The 23,216-nt window shown below is 42.2% G+C and overlaps 1 protein-coding gene and 1 non-coding gene across 47 annotated transcripts in view; one reads left to right on the forward strand and one right to left on the reverse strand.

The window, feature by feature from the left end:
* The window catches only part of PLCB4 (phospholipase C beta 4), a 487,242-nt gene that overhangs the window by 96,109 nt on the left and 367,917 nt on the right, over positions 1-23,216 (forward strand). For 12 of the 46 annotated variants that reach the window (XM_021077456.2, XM_085003061.1, XM_085003071.1 and 9 more), the window contains exon 1: positions 20,648-20,783. The exons of 33 other annotated variants lie outside the window; for them this stretch is intronic. The gene's annotated coding sequence lies outside the window, so the exon portion shown is untranslated. Of the gene's footprint in view, positions 1-17,053; positions 17,131-20,647; positions 20,784-23,216 lie in introns of those variants that run through there. One more of the 46 variants, XM_085003054.1, reaches the window with a different exon arrangement.
* LOC146395187 (U6 spliceosomal RNA) lies at positions 1,695-1,798 on the reverse strand. Its single transcript, XR_014832990.1, has one exon. It is a non-coding gene; the product is annotated as a U6 spliceosomal RNA (small nuclear RNA).

Raw genomic sequence — 23,216 nt, forward strand, 5'->3', positions numbered from 1 at the left:
GTCTGCAACCTACACCACAGCTCACGGCAACGCCAGATCGTTAACCCACTGAGCAGGGGCAGGGACCGAACCCGCAACCTCATGGTTCCTAGTGGGATTCGTTAACCACTGCGCCACGACGGGAACTCCCTTTAAGATAAATTTAAGGCAGGCATTCTGTGCCAAACGTGTTTCACCACCAGGGAACCTTTTCTCTGGAAATAGTCATTATAGTTTGGCTGAGAGCTGGTTATCTATTGCCACTGTAATGCTGCAGAACCAAGCAATGACAGCATCTCAATGGAATACAATAATACAAACATATTTAGCTTGCAAGTTTGGGGGGTTCGGCTGACCTTGATCCGGGCGTGACTGATTTCAGCTCATATCACCCATGTGTCTCTGTCGGTTGAGCAGGCAGCTCTCCTGATCTTAGCTGGGTTTGCTCTGGTGTCTGAGCGTTCAGCTGGCTGTTGACTGATTTAGGATGGCATGAGCTAGGAAGACTGGGATGACTTGTTTCTGCTCTATGTGTCTCTCATCCTCAGACACGCTAGCCTAGCGTGTTCTCCTGGCCAGGACAGAGCAGTAAGAATGAGAGGAAGCCCAACAGCGCTGGTGCTTTTCAGCATTGGCTTGTATCACGTTTGTTAATATCTCATTGGTCAAGGAAGTCACACGGCGAGTCTCCAAGTAGAAGAACATTGCCAGTTACAGAGCAGAGTGTGTGATGCAGAGAAGGAGAGAACTCAGCTCTTTTTGCAGCCAGACTGCCCTGGATCCTAATGGGAGAACTGCTGGGTGAGATCACAGTCGACTGAGAGTGAGGAATGAGGTCAGACTCTTCTCTACGCCATGGTCACCGACTGGACTTCATCATCTGAGGGGCAGTCTCATGGAAAGCTGTCTGGGCCAGGTCAAGTGAGAGAGGGTTTATCTGGTTCCCCACGGGACTTGTGTTATCTTTCCATGGAACCAATTTGGGGCTGAGAGGATTGTGGCATCAGCTAGTTATAGCTGCATTATATTGGAAATAAAGAAACAGAGGCCCAAAAGGTTGATTGGCCAGCCTAAAACCACACAGCTAGCTAGAAGTCAAGCTGAGCCTGGAACTCAGCTGTTCTCTCAAGCCATTGTGTTGTGGTGGTTTTTTTTTCCCTCTGCATTTTAGGGCCACACTGCAGCTTATGGAAATTCCCAGGCATCAGAGCTGCATCTGAGCCACAGCAACACCAGATTCAAACTATGTCTGCAGCCTGTACCCCCGCTCATGACAACGCCGGATCCTTAACCCACTGAGCGAGGCTAGGGATCAAACCTGTGTCCTCATGGATACTGTTCAGGTTTGTTTCCGATGAGCCACAACAAGAGCTCCTATTGTGTTTTAATAACTTCAAAGAAGCTGTGTTTGGGGAGAGGAGAAGTGGGTGGGAGGGACCAAAATTGTACTTGCAATCTTTGTATATGAACAAGTTGCATTCCTTCTGGAGGGACTGTAATAAAAATAATTTTTAAAATAGATGTTAAATGTCTTTGGACGGGCAAAGTAGATAGCTAACCATTGAGTAGCTGCTGAATACTGTGACTGGAAATTTTTTTTTTGGAGGAAAAGTCGGTGGTGCTTGAAGTGGGAAAAGCACTCAACTGGATAAGTCATTTCATTTTCCTGGAGCCTTCATTTCATTTGCCCACTTGTGATCATGAGAAAAGGAAAGCAGTACGTGGAATGCTTCACGAGTTTGGGTGTCATCTTTGTGCAGGGGCCATGCTAACCTTTGGATCAATCCAGTTTTAGCATCTGTGCTACTGAAGCGAGTGCCGACAGGACATCCTTGGTCAGACGTTTTTGTTTTCAGAGTTTTTCCCTCAAGGATTTCTGCTGCATTAGAAAAGTCAGCGGAGGACTTCTGAGAAGAGAGGAAAGAATTTTGTGTCCTGGCTCCCACTTTGTCACAGAGTGGATAGAATTGTGAAGGCAGATTTCCTTCCAAAATAGGAGCTGCATTAAGAGCTAATTTGGCCAACATTAGTGGGAAACTTTGTTTTATATAAGTAAAATCAGGATCATGAAATTCCACCCAGTTAAGCACTGTCAAATGAATTTGATATTTTTATGGTGGAAATACTTACACAATATTACATTGATTTGCCTGATTTACTAAGCAGAAAATCACTGAAGCTTCTTGGCCTCACCCATTTCGACCTCAGTTGTCAAACTGTGAAGTCACAGAACTGGGTGCCTTGTCAGTGAAAGGCATTTTCTATTATTATTTTTGTTTGCTTAGAGGCTGCTGGAGTATGTAAGGCTACTTGCTATTAAACTGTTTGCTGATAGGAGTTCCTGTCATGGTGCAGTGGAAACGAATCTGACTAGGAACCATGAGGTTTCAGATTCCATCCCTGGCCTCACTCAGTGGGTTAAGAATCAGGCATTGCCGTGAGCTGTGGTGTAGGTCGCAGACTAGCTCAGATCCTGAGTTGCTGTGGCTATGGAGCAGGCCGGCAGCTGTAGCTCCGATTCAGCCCCTAGCCTGGGAACCCCCATATGCCATGGGTGCGGGCCAAAAAAGCAAATAAATAAATAAATAGTGTGCTGAGAGATCGACTTTCTAAATTCTTGTGTTTTATCTTCGGAGTATTTCTCCACTTCCTCATTGCCAGCTGATTGGTTGTATTTTAGGTCTACTTGAGTAGACTAGTTCTCAGAGCCATTCTTGACTGTTCCGCTTACTCCATGTTTCAGGAAACTACATTTCCCAGGCTCCCTTGCCCTCTGGCATCCAAGGGTTGACGTAAGGGTGTCTCTCCTGGCCTCTTTCTGCGTCCTTTGGTATCTCCAGGAACAGCTCTGTCTCATCCACAGCTTCTGCCCCCAGCACACTTCATCCTTTTCCACAACAGCCTGTCCTATTCTAGTTCTGCTGGTTGGCTCCAGTCTCTGGGCCCTGATAATCACCTCTTCCTTCCATCATCCCTCCTTCCTGGGAAAGCTAGCCACTCTCCACAGCTCCTAGTCTCTGGGCTGCCTCCTGTTCCCTCTGTGGCCCCTCAGCCATTCCACCTCTCTGTAGCCAGACTCTTGGCGTGAAAGATCTGGAGGAGTTTCTGTTTTTTGGTTTCTTCACCTGATTACAGTTTACTGAGCCTTCTCTTGCAATGCTTCCTCTCATTCTGATTTGCTTTTTGCAGTCTAGTCTGAGGACTACAGTCGCTTTTGTTTTTTGTTTTTTGTTTTGTTTTGCTTTTTAGGGCTGCACTTGAGGCATATGGAAATTCCCAGGCTAGGGGTCGAATCAGAGCTGCAGCTGCCAGCCTACCCAACAGCTACAGCAACTTGGGATCCAAGCCATGTCTGTGACCTACACCGCAGTTCACAGCAATGCTGGATCCTTAACCCACTGAGCAAGGCCAGGGATCGAACCCACGTCCCCATGGTTATTAGTTGGGTTTGTAACCTGCTGAGCCACAACGGGAGCTCCGGACCACAGCCAGCTTAACCACTTTGTCTTTTTGGACATAAATATGAAACTTGACAGATGAGTAGAACAGAATAATCTAGAGCCTGGGTTTCTTGCATCAGCATGCCTGGGTTCCAGTCCCAGCCAGACCACTTAACTGGCTATGCGACTGGACAGCTTTCTTAACCTCTCTGAGACTCACTTTTTTCATCTGAAAGATGAAAGTAATTATGGTAACTCTACTGTCTCTTAACATTAACACCTATGGAGGGGAGAGGAGGGCTATGAGATTGGGCAGGGGGAGAGCTATCCTGCAGCCTTAACAGCAGCCTTGGTCAGACCCGCAGGGAGCTCTAAAGCAGGCCAGGCCTTTATTCACTGATTGACCACTGAAAGTAGCTGTCAGGGGATGGTGCTTGACCTTGAGCAGAGCTCAGGGCCACTTTCTGCCATATGCTTTGGCAATGGCAGTAGCAGAGGAAATAGTTCTTCAGTCTGGGGTGAGGTCTGGTCATGGCATCCCAGTATCCATGGAACACCCCTGGGTGTGCTGTTGTGAAAAATAGTTAATCCATGAACAGTGTGTTGCTTGGTGCATAGTACTTAGTGAAGGCTCTACAGTATCATTATTGATGAATTAGATATAGACGTCCGGTTAGTGGACTTGACCGTATCTAGTGAGCTATTTGGAGAGTTTGTTCTGTGACTTCCTGTCCATGGCCCCATCTTAGAGAGTCCAGGAAAAGGTGTGTAAATGGTCTGTAGGTAAATAAGGTTCTGCAGCTTCTATACATAGACTAGTAAGGCCTATGAAAGTTCCCAGGGTCAGGGACCAGATCCAGGATTTAGTTGCAGCCTGTGCCACAGCTTCGGCAACACCAGATCCTCAACCCACTGTACCGGGCAGAGGATTGAACCTGTATCTTAATGCTCCAGGGATGCTGCTGATCCTGTTGCACAACAGCAGGAACTCCAGTGTGGTTTCTTTAAATATGGTGTACCGATCGGTTGTTATAGTTTTATTTTCCGAGGCATTCAGCATCAAATTGGATTTGCATGAATACAGCTGTAGCTTTTTGGACACTTTTACATCCACAGGGCTAAGCATGCATCATCTCATCAGTTCTCAGGATGACTCTGGGTGCTGAGATTCCCATGGTATAATGAGGACCTGAGGTCCAGAAGGTTGAGTGATCTGCCTGAAGTTACCCAGTCAAGAAGGGGCAGCTGATTTTCTCCACTAGGGCTGCAGCCACAGGCTCATGTGTGCTTACACTTTCAACTGCACATTTTTCCAAGTTAAACAGCAGTAGGGGAAACCTTCTCCTCCGAAAATAACTCTAGCAAAGTGTAGGTGTTGTTTTGGTAGAAACATTTCAGCTGCTGCCATAAAAATCCTCTCCCAAATGGCTCTGTGAGAGCAAAGCTGTGCAGACTCTGCTTGTGTTTAGGATGTGAGCCTTATGGTTCAGCCACAACACAAATGATTTGTTTTCCTGGCCTTGTTGGCTAAGTCATTTAATTTCTGGATTTCCCTGAGGAAAAAGCCTAAACAAATACATTTCTTTGTAAATGGATGTTGAAAGAGGAACCACGTGAAAAAGTCACAGGGGGAAGCCAGGTACATTTGTAGTCCCTGAGTGATGCAGTAAGCGGGGCGGAGTAGGCAAATACATGGGGAGAATTCACTTAGTAGTTTCGCTTCCTAACATTTGGCTCTCTGTTCTTCATCAAGAAATGATTGTTACAGGGAATTCCCGTTGTGGCTCAGTGGGTTAAGGACCTGATGTTAAGGGTGTGGTTGGTGTTGTCTCAAGCTCCAGCGTAGGTTGCAGATGAAGCTCGGAACTGGTGTTGCTGTGGCTGTGGCTGTGGCATAGGCCTCAGCTGCTCCTCTAATTCAGTCTATAGTCTGGGAACTTCCATATGCTGTGGGTGCAGCTGAAATTAAAAAAAAAAAAAGTGGTTATTTGGAGTTCCCTCATGGCTCAGTGGTGAGCAAACCCGACTAGCATCCATGAGGATGCGGGTTCAATCCCTGGCCTTTCTCAGTGGGTTAAGGATCCGGCGTTGCTGGGAACTGTGGTGTAGCTTGAAGATGTGGCTCAGATCCTGTGTTGCTGTGGCTCTGATTCGACCCCTAGCCTGGGAACCTCCATATGCCACAGGTGAGGTCCTAAAAAGACAAAAAAAAAAACAAAGAACGGTTATTATAATCATCTGAAGTCCCACAAGCAAGGCAGGTGTTTAGCAAAGTGGGTGTTCATCACTGTTGTTGGAGAACAGCAAATTAGGTCATATTTCTTTATATCTAATAAAAGTAATGCTTCCCTTTCTATGGAAAAAATATATTTTTGAAGTTGGGCGTATGGTACTAGTGAGAGATCTGAGAAGGTGTGATGTCAGGGATTTCTAAAAGTGCGTTCTGAGGATCCCTGTTTCTTTAACATGTAAGGTAGGACGGTTTGGGCCATCTGTAGCAACAACGTTAAGTATCAGTGATATAAAATGTGAAATAACATGGAATTTGTGGGGGAAAAGATGAGTTAGGTAGTCTGTGATTTCACAGTATCATCAAGAGCCCAGGTTCCTAGCTTTCTGTTCACCCTCCTAGCCATGTGGCTTCCATTTTCAAGGTCACTCAGGTGCCAATTTAGTTCTGGCCACCATGTCTACAGTCCAGACATGCAACAGAAAGGAATTACAAGAAAGGAACCCTCTTAGTGGAGGCAGTTCGATCCCTGGCTTTGCTTAGTGGGTTAAAGGTCGGGCGTTGCCATGAGCTGTGGTGTAGGTTGCAGACACGGCTTGGATCCCATGTTGCTGTGGCTCTGGTGACCCCTAGCCTGGAACCTCTATATGCCGTGGGTGTGGCCCTAAAAAGAAAAAAGAGAGAGAGAGGGAAATAAAGATCTAATTTTGACGGAATTGAGAGAGATGGGAACGAGGACTTAGAGTTTTAAAATTAACTTTGGACTCTTAGTTCTCAGCCTGCCCTGGCAATTTACAAAGCTATTTCTTGCAGGTACATTTGACATTCGGCAGCAATCAGATTGTATTCTCTGTTCTTTGAGGGATTCCTGGGCTCTGTGCATCTTGAAGGTTACATTTGCAATCAGTATTAATTTCTTTGTCAGCCATTTTCGTCACATTATTATAGGGTTGTTTCTTCTCTTTTTAGTTTTTAAATATATGTATTATATATATATATATATATGTATTATATATATATATATGTATTATATATATATATGTATTATATATATATATATGTATTATATATATATATATGTATTATATATATATATATGTATTATATATATATATATAATACATATAAAGACTAGTTTCGTTCTAGTGGAGAGGTTAAATTGTGAGATTAGACGGGGTAACGCAAGTTCATTGTTCAGGAAGCAGGATTAGCCCCAGAAAGTGAACTCAGAGCTAGGCTGAACCCTGTGGGTCACTAATCCAGGATCACCCAGCAGAGTTCTCCATTCTTACCTATTCGAGTCCAAAAGTCCCGTTGAACTGCAGTGGGGTAAAGAAGGCACGTGTAGTAGTAGGGAGTGACTTTCCCACTTCATTTTATGATTCATTCGAGGGAGTCACCTAAACTATGTGAATAAAGGGAGAATTCCCCTGGAAGCCAGGGTCAGAGAAAATCATATGAAGAAAAAGATAAGTGACTCATTGGCTTTTATATTCATCTTGGTCCATTCCGGCTGCTGTAACAACGTACCACAGACTGGGTGGCTTCTAAACAACAGACATTTATTTCTCACCATTCTAGGGCCGAAGAGTCTGAGATCATGGGCCCAGCTTGGCCCAGTGAGGGCCATTTCCCAGGTGCCAGCATTTCCTTATATCTTCACATGGTAGAACTTTTATTTTTAAAAAAGAGTAATATGGGAGTTTTCATGGTGCAGCAGTGGAAAGGAACCTGACTAGAATCCATGAGGATGCAGGTTCAATCCCTGACCTTGTTCAATAGGTTAAGTATCCAGTGTTGCCGTGAGCTGTGGTGTAGACGTGACTCGGATCTGGCATTGCTGTGGCTGTGGTGTGGGCCAGCAGCTACAGCTCTGAGTCTACCCCTAGCCTAGGAACCTACATATGCCATGAGTGTGGCCCTAAAAAAAAAAAAAAGCAGTAATCACATTTCTTTTTCTTTCTTTTCTTTCTTTCTTTCTTTCTTTCTTTCTTTCTTTTTTTTTTTTTTTTAAAGGACTGCACCTGTAGCATATGGAGGTTCCTGAGCTACAGGTTGAATTGGAACTACAGCTGCTAGCCTACACCACAGCCACAGCAACGAGGGTTCCAAGTCGCATCTGGGACCTACACCACAGCTCATGGCAATGCTGGATCCTTAACCCACCGAGCGAGGCCAGGGATGGAACCCACAACCTCACGGTTCCTAGTCGGATTCGTCTTCCAATGTGCCACAATAGGAACTCCAATAATCCCATTTCTGAGGGCTTCGTCCTCATGATCTAAGCACTTCCCAAACACCCCACTGCCTGATACCCACATCTTTGGTATTTCATGAATATTGGGAGTGGGGGGACACAAACATTCAGATCGTAGCAACATTCAAGCAGATTTTTAAAAAGTCATTGCATGTAAAGTGGCTATAGTTTAAACAAAAAGTCTCGTATTGGAACAATAGTTAAGAAAACAGCAGTTCTTAGGATGCTGCTTAATCAGGCAGAACATTAAAATGTTGGTTGGAGGAACCATGTGCCCAGTTATAATTACATTTTGGTCGGTGTCATGTGGATAAAGAATGGCAGCCTTGGAATTCCTGCTGTGGCGCAGTGGGTTAATCACCTGACTGTAGCAGCTCAAATTGTTGTGGAGGCACAGGTTCAGCCCCTGTCCTGGTGCAGTGGGTTAAAGGATCTGGCGTTGCCGTAGCTGTGGTGTAGGTCAAAGCTGTGACTGAGATTCAGTCCCTGGCCATGGAACTTACATATGCTGCAGGCACGGCCCTAAAAATACAAAAAACCAAAACAAAACAATGGCAACCTCTTTTTTAACTCTTAGTGATAGGAATATTTGGATCTTTGGAGTTCCCACTGTGATGCAACAGGGTTGGTGACATCTTTGGAGCACTGGGACGCAGGTTTGATCCCCAGCCCAGCACAGTGGGTTAACCTGGCATTGCCACAGATACAGCTTAATTTGCACCTGTGGCTCAGATCCGATCCCTGGCCTGGGAACTCCATATGCTGTGGGGCGGCCATAAAAAAAGAAATATTGAAGTCTTTAAGCAGAGAGGACACAGGAAACTATAATGGAATTCAAGACAGTGCAGTTGACTTTCTGGCTTCCAGAGGAACACATGAGTTTAAAATATTCCTTAATTGGCTGCATTTTTAATTTAAAGGAAAACAGAAGTTTTTCTTTTCACTTATACAAGAACTCATGAAGAAATCCCTCTACCATATCTTGTAATTCCTAAGCCAGAGGATCGAGCTTGACTAGATCATTGTTAACCTAGATACATTTATCAAATGCTAGTAATTTTATTAGTAATGACCAGAAGATGGAATTCTTGCTGTATGCTGTGGACCATTTTAGTGTTTCATCTAAAATAACCTTTTATCCTAACAATAACCATTTGCAGTAGATACTGTCATTATTGCTATTTTACAAATGAAGAAACCAAAGCACAGAGATCTCAAGTAACTTGCCTGAAGTTACACAGAAGGGAGCTGCAGAGCTAATAGTCAAATCCAAGTGGTTTTAATCAGTACCCTACAGCATTTCCCAAGTGTCATTCAGTACCACCTGAATGCTTTTGCCATAATTGTGTTTCATTTCTATTATTATTTCATTGTTTTCATTTTTATTTAACTGCAAATATAAATGTATATAAGAAGGAAACTTTAGGAGTTCCCAGATGGCTCTGTGGGTTAAGGGTCTGGCATTTTCACTGCTATGGCGTGGGTCGCTGCTCTGGTGTGAGTTTGATCCCTGGTTCAGGAACTTCTACATGCTGTGGGCACCATCAAAAAAAAATGTATTTATAAAAAAGGAAGAAGGAGTTCCCCTCATGGCTCAGTGGAAACGAATCTGACCTAGTATCCATGAGGATGCAGATTCAATCCCTGGTCTCACTCAGAGGGTTAAGGATCCAGTGTTGCCATGAGCTGTGGTGTAGGTGTCAGACACGGCTCAGATCCCATGTTGCTGTGGCTGTGGCTGGCAACTATAGCTCCGATTCGACCCCTAGCCTGGGAACTTCCATATGCCAGAGGTGTGGCCCTAAAAAGCAAACCAAAAAAAGAAAAAGGAAATCTTTTATCACTACCTTAAATGGAAAACTATCACTGTGCCACAAATAGTAGAGATAGCCAGTAAAAATCTAAAAATGAAAACCAAATACTGTCAGTCAGCCCTACGTAGATGCCAGTGCCTGCCGAAACCTGACTTAGAGACCTGACCTCATTTTACTCAGAGAGAGAAAGGAGAGAGAAGGGCAAGGTTAGCGTGAGTTTAAAGACAGAGTTGAGGCTCTCTTTGATGTCATCAGAAGGGGGGTGTGTGTGTGTGTATGAGAGAGGGAGAGAAAGAAGGAGATCCAGCTTTCTTGATTCTGTGTTACACTCTGGGACTCATTTGTCTAAAATACGCAGATGTGGTACTATCTTCAGACTTAAGGAAAGGGAAGAAGATGCTGAAATGAATCCAGACCTCTGTTTGTTCTGAAGTCTTGAAGATTGACTCTAAAGTCACTCCCTCCTTCATCTGTTCCCTAGACGCTCCTTTCGGGTCGCTTTGTGCGCTTTTTTTTTTTTTTTTCTTTTTTTCTTTTTAGGGCTGCACCTATGACATATGTAAGATTCCAAGCTAGGGGTCAAATGAGAGCTGCAGCTGCTGGCGTGAACCACAGCCACAAAAACAAGGGGTTGGTAACCCACTGAGCTGCAGTGGGAACTCCCTTTAGGTTGCTTTGTGGAAAGGACTGTGCATAATTTTTACCAAAGTTATTATCTAGAGAAGAAGGTAGAGTTAAGCCTGGAATTTTAAACCAAAATTCTTAAAATATGGCCTTACATTAAGCCTTGCTTCATCCTTGACGTGTACCTAGTGGTGTGAAACGTTAGAGTCTTAGGCCTCATTCAAGGACATATTGGAGATCACTGGGAATGGTGGCCCTTTCTTTGTTACCAGGATGACATTTTCTCTCTCTCTCTCTCTCTCTCTTTTTTGTTTAGCCATGCCCAAGGCATGTGGAAGTTTCCAGGCCAGGAATCCAACCCATGCCACAGCAGTGACAATGCCACTTAACCCTAGGCCACCAGAGAATTCCAGTATTCTCTTATATGTGTGCTCTCTATGATTAATTTAGGATTATTATATTTTCATTATGGTGAGAAAAGCAGAAGGGGTCCTTTCATCTCCTCATTTAACATAAACGGTGAGCGTTATGTATTTTCATGTAATGCGGAGAGATCATCCTTTTAATTTGCAGGCTTCTGTAAAAGCAATTCATAGACATCATTACGGCTCATCATTGTGAACAATACATTAATCTGCATCTGAAGTTTTTACTGATTGTCTGATCACATAATGTCTACATATTCTGATGTTTTTTCATATGCTTTTTACATCATATGAATTCTCAATCAAGATGATTCTAGAAGCAGTGCCCTCTCCATACAGGTAAGCCTTGTGATGGAGAGAGCTCAGCTTCAGGAAAATTTTAGCAGAAGATAGTGAACGAAACTGGCTTCATCTTGCCCAGCAGCGCTGTTTCCATGTGTAAATATTACAAGTGTTAAATGTTAATGTTCGGATAGGCAGCTTGATATGAAACAACTTAGGTAGCTGGTGAAATATTACAACTGTTTGCTGTTCGGTGTGCTGGTGAACTTCAGAAAGCTTCTGATAGGTTTTAGATTGAGGGAGAAGAGGTTGGATGGCTTGGGAATGACAGGTGAACATCTGTCCTCACTGAAGCTACTTTGGGACTGTGTGTCTGCAAGGGGCTGCCACTCCATGCCAGCCGAATCAGCACGGTGGGCTGGATGCCACTGTTCAATGGCCAGATAGAGACTGCCTTTATTTACAGGTTCATCTGGGCATGCCGTGATATGCTTCATCAGTAAATTGTGGTCAGGGCCAACCTCTGACAGTCCTGCTGGGGCTTCTTTACATGCAGCCTGTGGTGGTTTTGGAAACCAGAGCTATCTCTGGAAGTGTGTCCTGGTTTCGGGAAATAAGATTAGTGAAGGTCGGGATAGTTAAATTCTCAAGGGCGTGGGCCACGTCTGTTTACTCACCAGGGTACACCTGGCATCTGACATGATCCTGGGTGCACGGCAGGCACTCCGGATTTAAATAACACGTCAAATCAATGAGGGTATAGCGCTAAATTGGGCAACTGATGTTTTTGGCATCATATAATTTTTGCTTGGTGACAGGAAACCATAACAGAACTGGTGTGAGTGTGTGTGTGTGTGTGTGTGTGTGTGTGTGTGTGTGTGTGTGTGTTTGAGAGAGAGAGAGAGAGAGGGAGAAAGGAGAGGGAGGGAGAGAGAGTGTTTTAGAGCTTCCTTAAGAAAGAATCAATCTCAGTTTTTGGAACTGAAAAAGAATACAGAAAGCCATCTTGGAGCGAGTGGCTGGTTTCCCAAAATAACAGTTTCTCTGATTGAAAAAAGATAGTTATAGGCTCTTTTAGGGACGGCAAAGGAGATGGGGATGACTTTGGTTCCTTTCCTTTTTTGTGTTTGTGCAGGAAGAAAGAGTCTGTCAGGATTTAGAACAGAGAGAAGCCATGTGGAAAACAGATAGTTTTCTTCTAGGCTGTGGGTCTCGGAGATTAGTGGAACATACTAGGAAATAAGGTTCTTTCTCTTGGGAAATTACTGATGCTGGTGGCCTGAAATAGCATGAAGAAGAGTTTCAGGAGTGGCAGGTCTTCAGATAGTTTGCTCGAGAGGAGAAGGGCCCAAGTTAAGTTGAAAGAAAGCACTGAGGTCCTACTGTACAGCACAAGGAACTATATACAGTCTCTTGAGATAGAATATGATGGAAGATAGTATGAGAAAAAGAATATGTTGATGCATGACCGAGTCACTATGCTGTACAGCAGAAATTGGCACAATACTGTAGATCAACTATACTCTAAAAAAAAAAAAAAGAAAAAAAAAAGAGTTCCATTAGCAAGTGACTAAAACAATGAAGCCTGAGAGTTCACACTGTGGCACAGTGGGTTAAGGACTTGGTGTCTCTGTGGCAGCTGTTGGAGGCAGAGGTTCTATGCCTGGCCCGGTGCAGTGGGTTAAGGTTCCAGTTTTGCTGCAGCTCTGGCGTAGGTCACAGCTGAGGCTCTGATTCTGTCCCTGGCCTGGGAACTTCCATATTCTGTGAGTATAACCCCCCCTTCCTGCCCACCCCCCAAAAAAACCCAGTGCAGGAGTTCCCATCGTGGCTCAATGGAAACAAATCTGACTAACATCCATGAAGATGCAGGTTTGATCCCTGGCCTTGCTCAATGGGTTAAGGATCCAGCATTGCTGTGAGCTGTGTTGTAGGTCGAAGATGCGGCTCAGATTCTGCGTTGCTGTGGCTGTGGTGTAGGCCAGCCACTACAGCTCCGATTCGACCCCCAGCCTGGGAACCTCCATATGCCATGGGTGCAGCCCTAAAAAGACAAACAAAACAAAACAAAACGAAAATCCAGTATAGCCTGGGGCAGAAAGGCAGCCCCCATCTCCTTAGCACCTACTATGCCTCAGATCATGGGATATACATATATACGTATATGTGTGTGTGTGTGTGTATGTGTGTATATATATATATATATATATATATATATATATATATATATATATATATAGTTAGTATAGTTAGCTATTTGTTAACAATAGTTATATATAGTAAACTATATAACTATATTACATATTAACTATATAAATATTACCTATTTGTGAGACAGGTATTATTTGAGATGTTATATATTTTTCAGATAGATACTCTTATCCCCATTTTACACATAAGGAGTCCAAAGTTTATAAGGCGATCTGTCACTGTTCCAAAGATACATTAACAGCTAGTATGTGTAATGGGCCTGGGGTTTGAACCCAGGCCTGCCAGATTCCAAAACCCAAGTTCTTTTCCCAGGTTAAGCCATTCCTTGCCTTTCTTATAATTATATTCTATATTTAGCAATTATCTCAAGTGGTTCATAGCTTTTTGCTGATTTTAAAAGAAAAGTTCTATTTTTACAGGGAAGGTGATGTTGGACTGTGGATTCAGTGTTTGAATTTTTAGCCAACTATGCCTGTGTGTGTGTGTGTGTGTGTGTGTGTGTGTGTGTGTGTGTATTTACAGGGTGGGGGGATATCCAGATGGTCCAAATCCTTGATATTCAAAGCACGCCCACTGGACCAGCAGCATCAGTATCACCTGAGAGTTTGTTAAAATACAGTCTCAGGCCCTACAGCCAACCTCCCAAATCACAACCTGCATTTTTGAGCAAAATCCACACGTGATTTGTGTGCATGTGAAAACTTGAGATGCTCTGGTCGAAACTACTGTGATTCCAAAACAGCTGAGTGGTTGGCATGTATTTCTAGATCATGGCAGTTATTATCCCAGTGAACTGAGTCTTTACTGTATACCAGATGATATGTTAAATGTTTGTTTATAATTTTTTACCCACAGCCTTCGAAAGTTCCCAGGCCAGGGATCAAACCCACAACCTGCACCATAGCTGTAACCAGAGCCGCAGCAGTGGCAATACTGGATCCTTAACCCACTGAGCAATGAGGAAACTCCCTTAAGTGTTTTGTGAAGGTTTTCTTATTGAAAACATTTCAAGAACCCTGTGTGGTGGCGATTTTTGTTCTTTTTTTAGAGATGAGAAATCTGAACTGTAGAGAGGTTAGGTAACTTGTCCAAAATGAAATAACTCTGGTGCCAACCCAGGAGTGTCTGATCCCAGCCTGATGCTTTTCACGACCATCTGATGCTGTCCAGTTTAACTTATAACCAGGAGCTGCTGATCGCCAGTTACTCATATCTATGTAAATTACATAATAATTTAGGATTATGATTATGGTGAGAAAAGCAGAAGGTGGTGGTAGGAAAGTTTGACTTAGAGCAGAGTATTGCCAGCTCACAAGTTGTGTTCTGTGAAATGAATTTTGTTTTATCGACTCTTAAGAGGTGAGACAAAAATGAGGTTATCGCTCCTGAATAATATCTGACATTGCTTATCTCATGCTTGTACATATTTTTTTTCTTGGAGTAGAATAAATATGGAGGCAAAAGGACTTAGGAGGCTTTTTTTTTTTTTTTTTTTTTTTTTTTTTTTGCTTTTTAGGGCTTGCGCCTAAGGCATTTGGAAGTTCCCAGGCTAGGGGTCGAATTGGAGCTACAATTGCTAGCCTGCACCACAGCCACAGCAAGGCGGGATCCAAGCCTCATCTGCTACATATACCACAGCTCCATGGTGACGCTGGATCCTTGACCCCACTGAGTGAGGCCAGGGATCAAACCTGCATTCTCATGGATCCTAGTCAGGTTCATTAGCCACTGAGACACGGAAGGGAACTCCTAGGAAGCATTTTCATTGTTCTGCAGATTGTAACTTTAAAGGTAATTATGTTTTCACTATGTACTGATAATTATTACTAAAATACGATTCAATAATCCTGATTGTATTGATGGACTTCCTTAATACTGATAATCAGTGATACAGTTGAAGATGTTAAACACAGCTAGCATGATGAGTAAGGGGAACACTGGGGGGATATGTTAAATATGTTAAGTTTCAGGGATAGTTTTTGTTGTTTATTTCTTCACAGAGTGTGTTCCTTTTTTTGTTTGTTTCTGTCAAATCTTTTTGTTTCTGATTCCCTAGTTGGATGATCCATTGTGGACTGAATTGGCCATGTTTATTAGAATGTCATTACCATGCTTTAAAATGAGGTTCTCTGCTAATTTGTCCTTTGCTCCCCGGAACAATGAGTTGACTGTGGGGGGTACACTGGGTTGTGGGCTTTAAACTTGATCTTTAACAAGGTTGGAAGGCCCTAGGGCACTGGGGAAAAAAGGACGCAAAAATGTGATGTTGGTGTGTTTTGGGGATTTGGGGGAAAGGAGGAACAGAAGGAGGCAGAACCCCAAAGTTTCCTTGTTTATCGTGTTACAGTAAATGAATGTGCTAATACTTTCTTATATTTCTAGAAAATGAGAATCAATAAGTAGATTTAATATGCTATTTAGAGCTGCTAGGGAGAAAGATGCTATAAAAATATATTAAAAGGGTGTTGGAAAGATGGCATTTACTTTGAAAACACGACCTTTATCCATGTTCACTGGCCCTGTAATATTCCAGTATTGTAGCACTGGTGAATCTTGTTGAGATTACTTATCTGGCAATCTCAAATACATAAAGCAGTCTGTGCCAACTAACTTGGGGGGTTTTGTTTGCTTGCTTGTTATGTTTTATTTTGCTGTAGCATGCAATGGCCTGATGTGGGATCTCAGTTCCCAGACCGGGGATTGAACCCCAGCCGCAGCAGTGAAAGCCGAGAATCCTAACCGGTAGACCACTAGGGAACTCCCTGTGCCAGCTAATTTTTTTTTTAAGCCTATTGTATATAGCACAGGGAACTATATCCAATCTCTTGTGGTAGAACATGATGGAAGATAATACGAGAAAAAGAAAGATGTATATGAATGACTGGGTCACGTAGCTGTATAGCAGAAATTGATGCATTATAAATCAACTGTACTTGATTTTTTTTAAAAGCCAGAATATAAGTCTTTTCTCATTCTTGGGTAAACATTTTTATGTCCTTACTTTACAGTTCTCAAAGGTGGTTTTTTATTTTATTTTATTTATTTATTTATTTATTTTCTCTTTTTAAGGCCACATACGTGGCATATGGAGGTTCCCAGGCCAGGGGTCCAATCAGAGATGTAGCCACAGGCCTACACCACAGCCACAGCAGTGCTAGATCTGAGCTGCACCTTAACCCACTGGGCGAGGCCAGGGATCAAACCTGCATCCTCATGGATGCTAGTCGGGGTTCATTAACCACTGAGCCATGGCAAGAACTCCACAAAGGCAGTTTTTTAAATTCGCAGACCCTTCTGGTGATGTGCTAGTAAAAGTTTAACAACTGGCACTGAAAAGGGGGAGGGGGAAGAAGCTCGATGTGTCTTGTGTGCTGATTTCTGTGGTGTAAATCCTTCCACCTTGCCTGGATGTGGGAAGAGAAGCTCGGAGTTGTCTCCTGTAGGTGGTGTAAGGCGGCTCAGCACACCAGTGGTTTTAACACCAGGAGGTTTGAAAGGAAAGAAGCAGTTAGAGGGAGGCAGTGGAGAGACAGAAAGACCAAAGCATATAGAAAATAATAAAAGAACCTTAGAGCAAGTTGGGAGGCAGGGGGGTTTCCATCAAAGGACTTGAGTGAAAGGGTCTATTCTCTTCCCTGAAACTATGGAGATGAAAAAAAATTCCTAAAAAGTGGGGGGGGAATCTTCGGTAAAAGTAGGAAATGGCTCTAGCCCAAAAGACTGAAGCATATCTGCTAAATTTGGTACTATTTGGAGGAAATCCAAGGAAAATCAAAATATGTGTCTCTTAGAGCCCCGGGAGGTGGAGGCTGTGGCAAGTCGAAGGCAGAAAGCCTGTACTTGGAGGAGGGAGGTTGGAGGCACACAGGTGGGTCTCTGGCGGCAGCCCTTGTTCCAGGTTTGATGTTTTCTTTGTTTCTTGATTATGCAATATATTCTATGTTTCTTTTTTTTTTCCCCTTCTGTAATTCAGGTTCGTATTGTGTTTTTCACTTGTTTGTGGAAGTAAAGTATTACAAATATGAATAATAATATAACCAAAGTCTACGTTTCTTGATTTATTAACTTCAGACAGTGCCTGCTGGCTCCTACATCTGAACAGTTAAATAAATAGCACATTCATATTCCTCCTATCTTCTCCTCTAGTCTCTTGATTATATTACTTATTATTTTGATGTTATCAAGATTTCTGACATTTTCTTTTTTTCATGGTTACTGTACCTTTATTTTTTTCAGCTTTATTGAGATGTAATTGACATAACATTGTATAAATTTCAGGTGTATGGGTATGAAGTGATGATTTGATATACATGTGGATTGGACGTGATTACTACAGTAAGGTTTGTGAATCCAGTGCCTCCGAGTGTTACCTTTTTTTTTTTTTAAATTGAAGTATAGTTGATTTACGGTGTTGTATTAGTTTCAGGTATACAACAAAGTGATTCTGATATGTGTGTGTGTGTGTGTTTTTTCAGATTCTTTTCCATGATAGGTTACTGCAAGGTATTGAATATTGTTCCCTGGCTATATCGTAGGTCTTTGTTGGTTATCTATTTTATGTATAGTAGGGTTTATCTGTTAATCTCGTTCCCCACCCCCCACAGCTTTACCGTGTGTGCACACGCGCGCGCGTGTGTGTGTGTGTGTGTGTGTGTGTGTGTGTGTGTGTTGAGAAGATTTATAGCATTTTCATTGTATTCTGCATGCCATAATTGTTTGGCTTCCATCTCATAGTTAAATAATTATGTTGCAAAAACCCAAACAAAAGAAAAATGTCAAACCAGGAAGCCTCACAAAATGAAAAAATAGAATTAAGGAGAACAACATGGTTATTAGAAATTATAATATAAAGGGGATAAACTCCTTCATTAGAAGGAAACTATAATTTGAATATGAGTCATTTAAAATAAAGTGATTGCAGGCAAATGTAAACGAGCAAATGTAAACTGAAACTCAGTAGTGGTTGTAATTAATATGAAAGATAGAGGGAGTTTTTACTCTTAATTCTATGCCCTCTGTGGTCTGAACTTTTTAAATAAACTTGTGTCGCTTTCACAATTTTAAGACATCCCAGCCTATATCCATTTGTTATAACAAGACACAGATGGGAACTGTGTATAGGAAATAGTGGCTCTGTTTAGCTCCCTATTTTTGTCACATGGCAAGCCCTTGGTAAGTAGTGGCTGAAAGAATGTCTCCTCAAGATACTGTAGTATCAATAAGCAGCTTGAGTTTGCTCAGGGGGGTTGGAGTTTATATTTTTCTGTAATGTAGCCTTATGATGTGATTGTTACTTTAGAAGGGATTTTATTGCTGTTTTACAGATGTAGAAATACCATCCCACATTTCTTCTGTCATTGATAAGTAAAATGTTTTGCTTTAACCTATTATAGTGGGCGCTCCAATAGAGTGTTGTATTTATTTGGCTTTATTTAGTAGAATCTGTAGTTAGGAACTAAAGGTATGGTTTTAAAATTATGTTAAAAGATCTTCTTCTTAGAAGGATTAGGGGAATATAATTCATTTTAGACAAAGGTCCGTCTTTAAAAGGACATGATTTGGAAAAATAATTTGCGTGCAGTGGTTTGTTCTGGAGGAGTCTCGGCAGATGAATAAGGGCTCAGGGTGACTTAATTATCTTGGTGGAGCAGCTGTGAACTGCCAGTCTATCCTGAAAACCTGCTTTTCACCTAAATGAGAACGGCAGGATGTACAGGGATTTCTGGGGATGGGCAGAGCACGCAGGGCTCCGGGATTGAGAGGAGAGGAGGTGTTGGAGGGGACAGTCGGTTCTACAGGTGGCTTGCTGGAGGCACATGACTCAGTTTCTTCCTCTTGAGTCTGAGTCAAGTGGTTGCAGTGTGCACACAGGGATGCAGTTGGCATTGCGTTTGGGTGGTCGTTACTCCTGGCTTACCGTCTGTGTCTTGGCTGCAGTGTCCGCCCTGTAGGATACATGGGCTGAATGTTCATCTCTGAGGTCTGACATTCATCTCTGAGGGTAAATGGGTGACCTGGTATGCCCACCCTGAGCAGCTGCAGAGGTTCCAACAAAATGTCCAGCTGCTTGAGGCTGGACACCGTGCTGTCCCCCATTTTCTAGTGTGATGGGAGGATTATAAGAGATGTCCATTAAATGCACATATAATCTGCTTCCGTTCCTCATGCTTTCGTGTGGAAAACATGTTGACCATTTAATAATATGGAGTAATCTAGAAATTGATCACACTGGAATTTCATAGACATTCGTACAAGTTGGGATAAGGTGGAAAAGTGCTTTGAAACCTCATCTCGAGGGCATGTGTGTTGCTTAAAAATTGGCCGGTGGAATCTGTTATTAGCACTTCCCAAATCTGTCTCACAAAATACAAGATGCCCCTCAAAGAAAGGGTCTGGGATTAAATAAATGGGAAGAAATGCATAAAATATTTTTTAAATATATGGATGATGCATAGGAGTATATTAGAAACAGAGAAATTCTGCCGTTTAGGATGCTGTTGACATTGGTATAAGTTGACAACCCTAAAACTTCACCTGGTACCTTGTTTTGTAAAACATTTTATATTCTCTGGCACATTTTGGGAAAAGGTGATTTTTTTTTTTTTTTTTTAATTCTCACACTAGCACTTGTGGATGGATAAATTAGAGGACTTTGTAGAACTTTGTGTGTTAGTATCTTAATTTGAGGTAGAATTAAAATCCTCTTGAGATATATTTCTAGGACCAAAGTCTCCTCCTTCTACTGTCTGTGCAAAGGGTATAATCTCTAGATCTCATTTTCGATACTCATTCTTATTTATTTTTTTTTTATGTCAGCATTACTTGTAACTTAAAAGTTTAAAACGTTTCCTTTCCTTTCTTGAAGCCTGAAGGTCTTACAAAGGAGGAAAACAGGCAAAAGGTAGCAGCCAGATGGGGAAGTTGAAAGATTTTCAGCAGCTTACAAGTGATTACATTTCCTGAATGTGAACAATGAAGGGTGGCTGGGCTGTCCTTTAGGTTTGTAGCTGGAATTTGTGTAGCCTTCATGATGGAAAAACCGAAGATTTGTTTGCAGGATGAGTTCAGGTGTAGGCTTCACTTTTTCTCTCTTCCTGCTGAGCAACCCCAGCCTCTGATCAAGGGGCACTTTTTGTTGTGTGCGGAGGGGTGCCTCTGACTCATTTTGGGGCAGTTACTGGACCCGATGCCTGTTAAAAGCATTTGCTGTATTTGTCATTCTGCTTGGAATAGTGAAAAGAGTCTTTCTCAGCCACTGTGTCTGGATATTTTGTTGTGGCTCTGGGCACTGATTGCCCAGCCTCTCACTTTGTGGCCGAGGGGTGGGACTCCACACAGAGGACGGGTCTCGCTTACATTTGCTGCCGCGTGGGCTTGTTCCTCCCAGTCTCTGGCCCCCTCCTTGCCTTCTGAAAAGGGTGAGCTTATCCCAGCCCTGTCATTGCCCCTGCAGTGCTGAGCCTGTACCAGGCATGCTCTCAAGAGCCTGTTTCTGACTGGGGGAAGTATAAAGCCTACCAGGTAAGAGTGCATACTGAAAAATGGCTGAGTGGAAGTGAAAATTGACCAAGGGGAGTAGTTCGGATAAGTTCAGTTTTTTTTATAGCTTGCAGGAGGGCTGTCACACTTTTATTTTTATAATCCCTGAAGGTAAGCAGATATAGGGTTTATGCAGTGGCAGAAAAGAAAATACATCTGTTCTTAAATTCCTTAAATTGCTCAGACTTTTTATAAAGATTGTTTGATTTATTCATTACTTCTTTTTTTCTTCATATTTTCTAATAAGGGAGAGACGTAAGACAAAAGGAAGACAACAGAGTGTATTAGACACAGTTTTGTGGTAATTCTGGCACTAATTAGATGCAGATTTATTTTAAAGCTTTTTATAAAATTTCCCTGAACCTGACTGGAACTCAAATAATTTTTTTTCAGTAAGGCATTTATTGATAGTATTGGATTGATTGTTTGGATTTTTCTGTTATCATTTTGCATATTTGCGTAACACTTTGTATGTTCAGTTTTTTTAAATTTAAGTATAGTTGATTTACAGTGTTGTGCCTATTTCTGCTGTACAGCAAAGTAACCCACTCATACATATATATGCTTTCTTTTTCTTGTATTATCTTCCATTATGTTTAGCATTTACATATTTAAAAAATTAACCTATATTGGAGTATATGAGAAATCTCTGTACCTTCTGCCCAATATTGCTTTAAATGTAAAACTGTTCAAAAATCTCAGTCCAGCAAAAAAGAAAATTAACTAGTCTCTTGAAAATATTTTCTGCTAATACCTAAATCTGATGCAATACAGCACAGAGAGTGTTAAACCTTTTCCCATCGTGCATGAATTATTACCGAAACTGATTCACTCTTATTTTTCAAAATGACTAATAAAAGTAGGGGACATATTTCAACTTATTGTATTTTGATTGCCACTTTTTAAAAAACTATAGCAAGAGAGGCAGAATGATTGTTTTAAAAACTCTCTTCCTGAATAAGACGTGAGACGGAAAATAGGCTTTGTACTTACTTTGGAAATGCACTTATTTATTGCTTTGGAAAGTTGGTTGGACAATAGGTAAAATTCCTTCCTAAAATAAGAGTGGAACTCAGTAACTGAGAAAGTTGGGGTTCTTGTATTTGGCAATCATATTTATAAAACCCCCCTTTTTCATGTAGTTGCACATATTTACAAAGAAATGAGGCTAAAGTAGGAAATTCACAGTGAGTACAGAGTAATTGGCTTCAGATGGCTTTAGAAAAATCTTTCGTATTTGTGTACTTTGTTTTGTCAGTGAGGAATATCTTCGTATCTTCCAAGCCATGTTATTATGAAAGAAAATGTTAAACCTTTAGTTTTGTGTGACCCGCAACTAGCCACAGATATTTGAGCCTAAATCCGTTTCTATTACAGTGACTGAAATAAACAGAATACAGTCATTAAAATGCAGTGATTCTAGACAGATGTATATGTGATACATGAATAAAATACAACATGCCTTGGTGGTTTAGAAGGGGAATGAAGAACTTTCCCAGCTGTCTTAAGCTGAAATGGGGACGGTAGCCTGGGAATTCCTCTGATAGTTACCTGTAGGATAAAACATTTTATACCCTTGTTACATTAAAGAGCAATTACATGCAAAGTGATGGAAGAAATATGGACTATTTCTAGACCCATCGGAGAGTGTGAAACTTTTCCAAAGTGTTTGCAGCACGTACCAATGTGTTGGATGTGATAGACTCTCGGGGCATCCGGGGTCCAGGCAGCCTTTTTCTGCAGGTGGGGGCCAGGTCACAGCTTTTCAGAGAGAAAGCAGTCCTCAGGGGATGGTGTTCATGGGAGACCAGGCATTGAGGCTTTGTGTGGCTCACCTGTGTCCCTATACTTTGCTTCTCAGTCTGAAGTTAAAGCTGCCTTTGGGAAGACTTAGGTCCCTGAAGCTTGAGCTATAGACTCGATGTAAGATCAGGCCACTACTTCTCACACTTGACTGTGTGTATGAAGCATCTGTGATTTGCTTAAACAGCAGATTCTGAGACAGCAGGTGTGGGGCGAAGCCTGACATTCTGCATTTCTAACAAGCTTCCGGGGGGCTGCCGACGCTGCAGGTTCTGGGAGCATACTTGGGCGATATCAAACTCGATAACACAATATCAAACAGAATATTAAATGTGATTTGGCATGATATTAAAAACCTCCCAGATAATTATTTTTAACTTAACGAACATTGTCTAATCAATGCTAAGCAATGGGCTGGTGCGGCAAATGACGGAGAATGTGATCAAGGTGAAGTGACCAGTGTAGGCACTGGCTCTTCACAGATGATGTGGCTGATGACGTGTCACCTCCTGTTTTCTCTGGAAGCAACGTGCAGTATCATAGCCTCCGATGAGCCACCATGGCTTTTCTTTTCTGGGACTCATTACCTTTGACAGCCCTGCCCCTGGCCTC

This window comes from Sus scrofa, chromosome 17 (genome assembly GCF_054392235.1).
Source record: "Sus scrofa isolate SSC_HxYL_T2T_F1_AM1 chromosome 17, Sscrofa_HxYL_maternal_Yorkshire_Landrace_v2.0, whole genome shotgun sequence".
Lineage (NCBI taxonomy): Eukaryota > Metazoa > Chordata > Mammalia > Artiodactyla > Suidae > Sus > Sus scrofa.